Genomic DNA, 12,022 nt, shown 5'->3' on the forward strand with positions numbered 1-12,022 from the left:
AAGCCTCAATAGTATTGTTCATGTGAAAAGATCTCCATACCATCCTTTTTCAAATGGACTTGCCGAGAGAGCAGTTCAGACATTCAAATTTGGTATAATAAATCATCTGGAGATTCGATAGCGACTAAACTAAAATGATTCCTATTCCACTTTCGACAACCCCTCATTCGACAACAGGTGTCACACCTGCTGAACTGTTGATAAAACGTGCCTCCGATCGAGACTGAGCCTAATTATGCCAAACTTGAGGAAGAGGTAGAAAGGAGGCAGGCAAATCTGAAAATGGGACATTATTGTCACAGTTGGGATGGAACATTTAACGTAGGAGAGAAGGTATTTGTGAAAAAGTTTAGAGAAGGACCAGCATGGTTGTTCGTTGAAATAAGTGCCATAACAGGGTGTCTTTCCTACCATGTGAAAGTCGAAGATTGAATAATAAGAAGACATATGGATCTCATACAAAGTGGAGGAACCAAATGTGAAGAACTGATTCCACCAGCGCTCAAGACTAAACCAACATTTCCTGTTGAAAGAACTCAACCAAGTGCAAATATATTTGAAGGGTCGACTGTACCTGAAAGAGTCAAACAAACAAATTTACAGGTCCCTGCTGTAGAACCTGATGCTCACACAACTTCAGTAATGGAGACTCCAAAGCAAACTTCAAAAGCCATAGAGCTGAGATGTTCAACACACACAAGGAAACCTCCAGAGAGACTGACTTTGTAAATAATTGAACTGTATAAATATCCTGATGCATTGAGAAATTGTAAAATGTATTTTTCAGTAAAGGGGATGGGATGTAGTAATTTGAGATGTCAAATACCTTTAAGTTGAGTATTGTAATGTAAGGCCACATGGTCTTATTGTCCAATAGCAGAGTAGCGTGGGCAACATCTATGTGAGAGAGCCTTGAGTTAGTGACTGATGAGTGAAGACAGAGTTTTATGCTGTGAGCATGCAAGTATAGTTACAGAGTTAGTTTTTAACTAAGCAGCATGTGTTTATTCTAACAACAACCTCCTGATGTTCTCTGCCTCTGTACCGACTCAGTCAAGTGGCACAAAACATGCAACCCAAATCCTTTAGCCCCAGCAACCCAAGGGTACTGGATCCAACAGTGTCTACTTGCTTATCATGGCAATAACGAGTGCCAGAAAGCTTAAGACCCAATGAAAAATACAGAAAATTGGTAACTTTTGTTCAATAGCTTCTGCTAAATTAAATGAAGATTTGCATTGGGTCACATTTTGTTTTAATTTTACCAAATGACCTTATGTGCTCTGAGACAGAATTTTGAACTTTAAGTCGCCATCCTATATATTGCCAGAGCTTGGATGTTGGAATGTTTTTCTCCCTGAGTCTTATGTATCCCTCGAACACAAATTTATATTCATTGTTCTATGGCTGTATAGATAAATGAAGTGCCAATCATGCAAAGAGGAAGGATGGAACTTTCCCCATGACCGCTGACATCGAGCATGCTTAGTGGCATATGACAATATGGAGGGAAGGCCAAAAATCAGTTTCACAATGTCGTGAATCCAGGCTGCATTTCCTGCCATCAGATGTCAGGAACCTCATTGTAATACATCTGTATATCATACTAAGGATAGCCTGCAGGACTCAGCCACCCCCTTGCTGAATCGTCCACCCACAACTGCACATAAGTGACATACACCTGGCGAGATGCACTTCGCTCGGGACTTCAAGGTTTGTTTGCCTATGTTGCTTAGGCAGCACTCGCTGTCATCAGAACCAGGCTCCGCAGGCAGCACCACATCACTTTTAGGGGGGCTCACGGGCAGGTCTCTACCTACCAGATCAGCCATTAAGCAGGGATGGCTTTGTATGGCTGCAGGGCTATGACTTGCTTGCTGAAGGGGAAGTGGCCTCGGGCAAGGGAAGAAGCTGCAGGCTGTACTGGGGAAAGAGGGTAACACAGGGTGTGTGTGGGGGCACATGTTGATCTGTGCAAGTGGCCTCAAGTTGGTGAGGGCTGAGGAGGGAGCCTCCAAAGCAGGTGAAGCCAGATGAACATATGAGGGTGTGTGTGTGAGAATGGGTGATGATGTCCCTTGAGCTGGCAGTGAGTGAGATGCCAGTAAATGTGTGATGGGCTTGTGAGTGTGTGAGTTTAGAGTGATGAGAGGGTTGCCTTTTCCTGACTGCATGGATGAGATCATTCATCCTCAATCTGCATTGGATGGCCAACCTCTTCCTGGCCGTCACCTACCAAGCCAGAGTGGTAATGTTGCTGCCCCTCCTGTAGCCAGAGCAGGGATAGAGGATATCACGGCGGGCCTCCACTGTGTCCAAAAGGTGCTCGAAGGATGCATCAAGAAGCCTGGGGCTGCAATCTTCTTGCCTTTTGGGGCCACATCTTATTTGCAGCAGTCCTGGGCTGGAAGCATTGAGAGGTGTACACATGGTAGCACTTTAAATGTGGCACCCGGCATGATGAAGTGGCAAGGTGAGGAGGTGGTCGGCAAATCGGAGTCCGCCGGCCATCGAAACAGGAATGCATAGTTAATGGGGCAGGTTTGGGACTACACGACACGAGAAGCTGCCACTGTAGTCAGCAGGTAAAATATCATAATGTGCAAATTTGGGATGATTCCGCCTGAAGTCATGAAGTCTTTGCCCAACCAATTTTTGCAAGCTCTTGAAGGCTGACGAAGTTAAACTATTGGACTTATTGAAAGGCTGTGAAGTAAACACTGACAGTGGCTCATAAAATACATTAATTCTAATTTTTGTTCTCAAATCCCTCCAAGGCCTCATCCCACCTTATCTCTGCAATCTCCTTCAACCCTCCAACCTTCCAAGATCTCTGTGCTCCTCTAATCCTGGGCTCTTAAGCATTCCCAATTTTAATCACTGCACCATTGGCACCAATGTCTTCAGTTGCCAAGGGCCTAAACTCTGGCATTCACTCTCTAAACCTCCCCACCTCTCTTCCTCTCTTTCCCCTAAAACTCTCCTTACTAACCTACCTCTTTGACTGATCTGCACTCATTTCTCCTTATGTGACTCGGTGTCTAATTTGGCTTGATAAATTTCCTGTGAAGTGCCTGGGGATGTTTTACTGCATTGAAATTGGTGTCTAAACAATAATTGCTGTTGCTGTTGTTGTTCACATGTATCTCTGGTTAGACCACACTTAGGGTACTTTATTCAGTTCCAGCACCACAGCTTAGGGAGAGTACATTGACCTTGGAGGGAGTGCAACATAGAACAGAATGATGCCTGGACTACAAGGGTTAAAGTATCAGGAGAGATTACACAAACTTGGGCTGTATACCCTATGGAATTTAGAAGGTTAAATGGATATTAGAGCAAAGTTTTTAAGGTGCTTAGGAGAAAAGGCCGGGTTGTTTGGTTGGGGAGTCTAAGACTAGAGGAGATAGCCTAGGAATTAGAGCCAGATCTTTCTAGTAAGGATCTGGGAAACACATTTCTATGCAAAGGGTACCAGAAGTTTGGATCTCTCTTCCACAAATGACAGTTGAAGCTGGGACAATTGTCAATATAAAATCAATATTTTCTGTTAAGCAAAGCCATTAAGGGTTATGAAGCAAAATGGGCATAGTCAAGTCGCAAATCAGCCATGATCCAATTGAACGGCGGAACAGGCTTTGAGGGAAATGCTTACTCACAATCCTTTGTTCCTTTGGTAGTGTAAATTGGGAACTCTACTCCCCAAAATGTTACTGAGGCCAAGTCAAACTGTACTTATTTATGTTTGTGGATCCTGATATACCAAAGTGAAGAATGTTGTACCAGATGGTTTGAACTACTTTTTAAGTGTTTAAGCAACCTTAATTAACCAAGTATGAAATAGATCAAAAGCAGTGATTCCTGAAATATACATTGGGCAGAATTTTCCCGTTGGTGTGCAGGGATGTAAAATGACACGGGGTGACGTCGGGTGAGTGTCCTGATGCCACTGTGCGCCATCGCGATATTTCATTGGTCAGGGGTGCGATGATATCCAACGTGCGCCCGCCATTCATTAAGGTGCCACTTAAAGCCCTTGACTCACCAATCGATGCCGATTTCTTGGTACCCGTACAATCTTCGGGTCAGCACACGGGCGCAACAGGCAGGCAGGGAGGAGAGATTTGTATAAACTTCCTCCACGGGTGGGATAAGAGAGGTGAGTGGAGTCTCGAGTGTTCTCTGTCAAATATTTATTTTTCAAAGTTACTAAAACTTGCCTGTGTGATCTGCAATACTTCAAAATGCATACCAGCTGCTTTTTCTGGACTCTTAACCTTCAGGTCAGCACTCTGCAGTGAGGAATCTCTTCTGGGCCTGAAGGTTTCAGGGAGCCTTCCCTTAGCCTGGGAATGGGAGCTGAACTGTCCACTGGAGGCAGCTCCTCTGAGGAGGAAGAGAGGGCTAGAAGGGGGAGGAGGCCAGGAGTGCACATTCAGCCTCCAGGGGAGCTACCTTTGGGAGGACAGGCATAGGCACAAGGGACGCAGGGCCAAGAGGTGGACCAAGATGGAAGGGCCCGCAGAAGATGCCACTATCCTGCTGCCGGGGTATACAGGCAGCGAAACAGCTACCTCAATATGTTTGAGGTGCAGTGCCGAAGGAGGCTCCGTCTCTCAAGGAAGACAGTCAACTATATCTGTCAGATAATTGGTCCTGAGATTTCCGCTAACTGTGTGGGTGGACACCCCATGCCAGCAGCTCTGAAGATCACGGATGCCCTCAACTTCTATGCCCCGGCTCCTTCCAGGGCTCGGTGGGTGATCTTTGCAGTGTCTCCCAATCAACTGTGCACGCTTGTATCAAGCAGGTTACAGACAATCTGTTCAGATGGGCATTAACCTTCATTCGCTTCCACTGCGACTAGGCAAGTCAGACACAGCGAGCCAGAGGCTTCGCGGCCATTGCTGGCGTCCCCCGTGTCCAGGGTGCTATAGACTGTACACATGTGGCCATCAAGGTGCCAGCAGGTGAGCCCGGTGCCTTCGTCAACAGGAAGGGCTTCCACTCCATGAACATGCAGATAGTGTGTGATCACAGGATGCAGATTCTACATGACTGTGCAAGGTACCCAGGCAGCTCTCACAACACCTACATCCACAGACACGCCCAGGTGCCGGGGCTCTTCAGTGCTCCAGCCCTGCTTGATGGACGGCTGCTGGGTGACAAGGGCTATCCCCTCAGAAGGTGGCTCATGACGCCTCTCCGTCATCCAAGAACAGAGGCTGAGCAGCGGTACAATAGGAGCCACAGCACCACAAGGGCTGTGGTGGAGAGAGCCATCGGTCTTCTCAAGATGCACTTCCGATGCCTGGACCACTCAGGGGGCGCACTCCAGTATCCCCCAGATCGTGTGTTGGTGATAGTAGTTGCATGCTGCACTCTCCACAATCTTGCGCTGGAAAGGAGCAACGCAGTGGAGGATGAATATGTAGATGCAGTGGCTGCGGCTGCACACGATGAGTCCAGCAGTGAGTCTGAGGATAAGCACGCACAGGGAAATGCTAAGGGGGTAGATGCTAACCCGGGCATACTGGGGAGGAGGCAGGGACACCCAGGAGGCTTTAATCCAATGAACCTTCAGCTAGCACACCACAGTTGGACCTCCAGGACAAGCCTGGGCTGTAGGCTCCACACTCGATATATAAGTGCAAATTCTGCCAGGTTAGGAACAGTAACTAAGGGCCTTGTTAATAATGTTGAATATCCAAGAAAGCACTCATTACATTATTGGATACCATCCACATTCAGAGGAAAAGAGGCACCCTCAGCCATGATGACATATCTGAATTTACTATGTCGAGCAAACAAAGTTAAGCAAAAAAAAAAAGACAATAGTGTTACAGATCAGAACAAATAATGAGGACCTCACCTCGGGCCAACACAAAAGCACCAGTAATAAACCCGTGGTGTGCCTCAAGTGCCTTAGGCTTTCATTTCCAGGTGCTGTGATTTGTTGCTGCCCCATCGCTGGGAGTGGCACCTGAGCCAGCCTGCTGACTCTGCTGTCCTGTTGGCCTTGATGACCTCGGCGGTCGCCCTCCGGCCGGTGGAGCCTGTGCTGGCCCTGCCTGGGAGGGAGCTGCCAGTTCCACAGTTGGCACCTCCCCAGTGGTCGCAGTTGCATTGGATGCAATGGTCATTGGGAGAGGTGCAGAGGAGCTGCCTCCCTCATCCGGAGTGCCCTGAGAGGTGCTCACAGAGGCGATAGGCAGCTGCTGCGCCAACATGAGGTCGCTTCAGACCACCCTGCTCACCGTGGATGGGTGGGCACTGAACTGGGAAACTTGATGCCTATACCATCTCCCACACTGGCACTGACCAGCAGGGCTTGCTGGTCACAGCGCATCCCCAGGAAGTCCTGATGGGTCTCCTGGAGGAGCCTCTCCACGAGAGTTGCCACTCTCTCCATGGAGGACGCATGGCGTTCGGACATATGACTCATTGCTTCGGTGATTGTCCGCGTAGGCTCCTCCATCATGGAGGCCGAGCATAGCCTCATGTATCTCCCCCAGATACACCCGCACACCCGGCCGCATTTCCTGCAGCTGCTGCGCCGCGGACGACTCCAGAGACACATCATCAGGCACCAACTGAGCATGTGCCTGGTCCCCTGCCATCCCCCGACTGCTGGCGCCATGGGCACTCTCTGTCTCTGCCAGCTCCTCCAGCAGCTGTGAAGTGCCCTCACCACTGTGTCCTGGGACACTAGCCAATGTTTTAATTCCCACTGAGGTGCTCGTATCTGCGCTGGTGCCTGCCTGGCAGAGATGGTGTGATGCTGGTGAGACTTCAGGGCCCTCAAGTCTCTGAGAGGGGGCCTCTGCTGCTCCTCCTCCTGGCCCTGCTCCACTGATGCCGAAAGGAAGAACAAAAACATTGGATCAGTTAATGTGGAAACAATGACAAAGTGTATCCCTGTCCCCTGGATTATTATGCACTCCTCCTTCCACAAGCAATGGTCAACCCATGTTGCAAACTTCAATCACTAAACATTCAGCAGTGCCATGGCTGTTGGGAGAACAATGGTGACCTCAGTGCTGGGCAAACATACCTGCCCGTGGCACCCCAGCCTCAGCGACACCAGTGGACCTGGGCGCATGGCGCCTCTCCAAATCCAGGGCCTCTTGTTCGAACCGGCTGAGAATGGCGATCTGTGCCCAGCCACTGCCAGTCCTCACCCACTATGCCGCATTATGAGCTTTCTCCTGGAAATGAGAGATGAGCATTGATTTGTGCAAATTGCACATGGACTCTCTCCACACATGGCCGACCCCAACCAGAGTGGGACATATCGGGGCTCCAGTGCCTCCTCACCCCGCTGCTACCGAACACTCACACAAAGATGCTCGGCCTGCTCCACAACCCCCCCCCACCCCTGCCTTGGCCACATGCTGCCTACATCACATTAGGCACCACATGGTATACCCTTCCATAGCAAGGAGGCACAAGCATGTGAAGTGCAGAGGGCAGCAGACGGTTCATTGCCACGCCACCTTGAAGCTCCCCTCCCAGCATGTCATCACCTTGACTTGGACATGTCCTGCAGTTCCAGCACAGCGTCTAGCTGCAGCTCCTCCAGGTTGCTCCCAAAACAGTCAGAAAGGTCTCAGTGTACCATGTGCTGCGGGGGCAAAACACATTTCTTCACCATCCTCTCAGGCTAACCTCAGCATGGGCAATATCTGCTGGCCCACTCAGCGAAGGACACATACCGTCAATGATTCAATGCAGCTACTACACTCAGACTTGTTTGGGGTGGGGGGGTGGTGGTGGTGGGAGGGGGGGGGGGGGAGGTGCATGGTGGGTGGTGTACAGCAGGTGGGTGCCAGGGGCGGGTAAGCCGACCTGCTGGAACAAATGACCAATGCCAACTTGGTACTCACCCTGCCAGAGCACAACAGGTCGTTGAAGCGCTCGTGACACTGGATCCAGGTGTGCGCCGCACCACATCGCGGGAGCTCACCACCTCCGCCATCTCCTCCCAGGCACGTTTTGTCATGCGGGGGGACCTCCTCCTCCTGTCCTGGGGCATGAGGAAACCCCTGCTGTGCTGCCACCTCCTCAAGGAGGGCAGCAAGGCACTCATCGGAAAACCGAGGGGCATACTGGCCCCCTGCCCTACCCTCTGGCTTGGCCTGCCCGGATGGACTATTCTCTGGTCTGGCCTGCCCCAATGGCCTACCCTCCGGTCTTGCATAAGCTTCATTGCCCCTCTGCGGAGCCCTTCGCCCAGCCATTCCAAGCAGCCTTTCTGAGGCTACCAGGGCCTGCCTTTATACAGGTCGCCATTGGACCCAGCGCAGCATGAGCACGCCCGACACCGCCCACTCCCGCTGTGCTTGGCAGTTGTGGAGTACGCTGGGCAGGCCTTAATTGGCCTGACCACATAGAATTGCGGCGCAGGCCCAATCCCGAGTGGCGATCGGGTCCGCACCCGCCCGTGCCCACTCCTGCTCCCGCTCCGCCCCCCAGAAAATCCAGCCCATAGAAACCAGCATCTCAAGTCAATTCCTTTGATCCTTCCTCAGCAAGGTTACCAAATCCATGGCAGTGTAATGGTAATGGAACCATACCAGGAAACCAGAGGCTGAGGGCTCAAATCTGAGCACAGTGAGTGCAAACATTGAAATGAATACGTTTGATCATTTCCGGGCTGGTAATCGACAAGAAATTGACCATGAAAGCTGCTGGATATCCATAAATACCCAAATGGTTTACTTATTTCTTTCATAGAAGCAAACCTGTCACTCCTACCAGTTTGACAGAAATATAACTCCAATCCCGTGCTATGTGCCTGACCCTTGACATGCTCCATGTTGGCCTAGCAAGTCACTAATCAGCAAAAACAATTGATACGGAAGAAGGAAGAAGGCCAATTACCTTTCAAAAAAACACCCTTTCAAAAAAACATCCTTTCAAGGAAACTAAAAATTAGGTGAAAATGTCAATATCCTGGGAATAAAGCAAATGATAATATTATTTTGTGCTGTGGGCTTTCATCAAATGGGATTGGATTCTAATTGTTTAATTTAAAACAACCAGCGATTGGAAAAAGCAATTCGAAAAATGTCCTATAATAGCTGTATAATTATGATTCTATGATTCAATCCTGACTACTTGGGTCAAATGTTAACCTTGATCGCAGGGGAAAATGGCATCAAGTATACAGAGCAATAACGTTCCGTATCCGTTGCCAGTAAAAATGCATAAAATCAGCCAAAAATAGGAGCAGGAAAATCTTTTAATACATTCTTGATTTCAAAACATTTAGTTTGAAATGAAATGTCAATTACAATAATTTACAATTGATGCAGCTAATATGAGATTTGAAGCATTTAGAGTTGGACGATTTAGTACCACCACATGGTTGATAATTTATATTTCCAGTTCAAGATTTGCAATCTGAATTTGTTCTGTTAAAATGACCCCATTTAGGAATTACTGGTAAACCAATCATGCAAAAATTTTTTGTGACATGGGTAATTTGCACATGGGTAAGTTACTGTGAAATGGAGAAGTAGGTTTAATCAAAAACAGAATTACCTGGAAAAACTCAGCAGGTCTGGCAGCATCGGCGGAGAAGAAAAGAGTTGACGTTTCGAGTCCTCATGACCCTTCGACAGAACTTGAGTTCGAGTCCAAGAAAGAGTTGAAATATAAGCTGGTTTAAGGTGTGTATGTGGGGGGCGGAGAGATAGAGAGAGAGAGAGACTCTTTCTCTCTATCTCTCCGCCCCCCACACACACACCTTAAACCAGCTTATATTTCAACTCTTTCTTGGACTCAAACTCAAGTTCTGTCGAAGGGTCATGAGAACTCGAAACTTCAACTCTTTTCTTCTCCGCCGATGCTGCCAGACCTGCTGAGTTTTTCCAGGTAATTCTGTTTTTGTTTTGGATTTCCAGCATCCGCAGTTTTTTTGTTTTTATTTAAGTAGGTTTAATCATTGGGCTTTATGTTTGAGCATCAATAACATTGTTTCTTGCATCATATGTCTAAAATTTCAAAACACAGACTGGTATTTTCAAACCCATGTGACACTGGGGTATAGTGAGGATCAGGTTACAAGCTTCAGGCATCATTACCAATCAATGGACTAGGAGAAGGTACAGCACTGTTATCAGAACTTAAAGAGTTAAATTATGAGGGCAGGCTGCATAAACTTGACCTGTATTCCCTTAAGATTTGAAAGCTGAAGGGTGACCTAATCAGAATGTTTAAAATAATAGTAGGATTCAATAGATATAGAAAACTATTTTCCCTGGTGGGGAACCCAGGACAAGGGGGCATAATCATAAAATTAGAGCTAGGTCATTTGGGGAGTGAAATCATATTAACATATGAACGTTCGAGCAAGGAACTGAAGTAGGTCAATTGGCCCCTCAAGCCTGCTCCGCCATTCAATAAGGTCATGGTTGTGGTAATTATGGTTTTATTTAGTGTGTAATGTACCTTTATGAATAATGCGTGTTAAGGAAGATCACATGATCTATAGTAACCAATGGGAGAGTAGCACGAACTACCTCAGCAGGGTACAGAGATTTGGAGTTCAAAGCACACATTTGTAGCTGCTGAGTGCATTATAAATAAACTTCAACTTTCCCCCAAAGAAGCATCAGCTATCAATAGTAGCAACTCGGTCACCACTCATAACAAACTGGCGACGAGGATAAAACAAGATTAAACAGAAGAAATCAAGTTGAAAAGAAATCAGCAGTGCATCTTGCCCAGTGATTGTAAGTAGAAAGCTTTGTTTAAATTGAAGAAGATATCCTCCCCTCAAAATGCCACAATTTGGGAAAATTTATCCTTTTGATTCAGCCACAGATGATTGGTCTCATTACATTGAACACTCCGTGTTCTTTTTTCAAGCAAATGAGACTGCAGGTGGAAGAGAAGAGGCAAGCAATCCTCTTAAGCACATGTGGGAATAAGACCTGTGGTTTGATCTGAAGTTGGATGGCACTCAGTGCCCCAGATTTAAAAAAAATATTCAATGGATTGGTGGACTTTGTGAAGGGCCATCAACCAAGGTCCTCAGAAATGATGCAGAAGTTCATGTTTAATTTGAGAAATAGAGCCCCAGATGAGACAGTTGCATGCTATGTGGCAACTTTGAAGCAGCTAACAGAACGTTTTGGGTTTGGTGCATGTCTAAACGATATGCTCGGAGATCATTTAGTGTGTGGTGTGAATGAGGACATTATTCAGGAAAGATTATTGTTCAAAGTGAATTTGGATTTCAAGAAGATGCTAGAAATAGCACTGGCCATGGAAAGCACAGTGAGAGATTCAAAAGCAATACAGGGCTCGCAAAATGGCACCATCCTCCACTTTGGGCAGGAAACCCCAGCCGAAAAGAGTGAAAAATTGCAAGACTCTGCTGAAAAGCGGGAAATAGTTGAAGAATAAGGAAATATAACTTATCAGCGAAATTGAAGAATAATTTCAATATAGACGGGAACAAGCAGTTTTTTAATGATTGGAAGTTTAAAAAAATTGAATGCTATTATTGTCACCAAAATGAAAATATAATGAGACAGTGTAAGGAAAGATTCAAGCAGGCTTGTAAATAAAACAAGAAGCCCAATGAAATCTACAATGTAGAAGAGGCTGAAACAACAAATTCTGACATTTACTCATTGTTTAATCTAAAAGATGGAAAGACAGAGCCAATATTTGTCACGGTGAAAGTAAATGGCAAACCTGTTAGAATGGAAGTGGACATGGGAGCTTCGATTACAGTAATTGGGAAACATACCTTCAGATTTCTGAATAATGATGAACATCAATTAAGTTTAGAAGGGACAGCTGCCAAACTAAAAATATACATGGGTGAAGAAATCCAAGTAAAAGGCATAAGCAGAGCAATTGTCCATTATGGAAGCCAATTAGCAAAGCTACCAGTGTTGGTATTGAGAAGCAGAGAACCAAGCCTCCTAGGGTGACATTGGCTAAGGGAAATCAACATTGAGTGGCACTGAAATTCCAAAAGGAAACTGGAAGCATTTCTATTGTG

Source organism: Carcharodon carcharias, chromosome 9 (assembly GCF_017639515.1).
Source record: "Carcharodon carcharias isolate sCarCar2 chromosome 9, sCarCar2.pri, whole genome shotgun sequence".
In the NCBI taxonomy this organism is placed as follows: Eukaryota; Metazoa; Chordata; class Chondrichthyes; order Lamniformes; family Lamnidae; genus Carcharodon; species Carcharodon carcharias.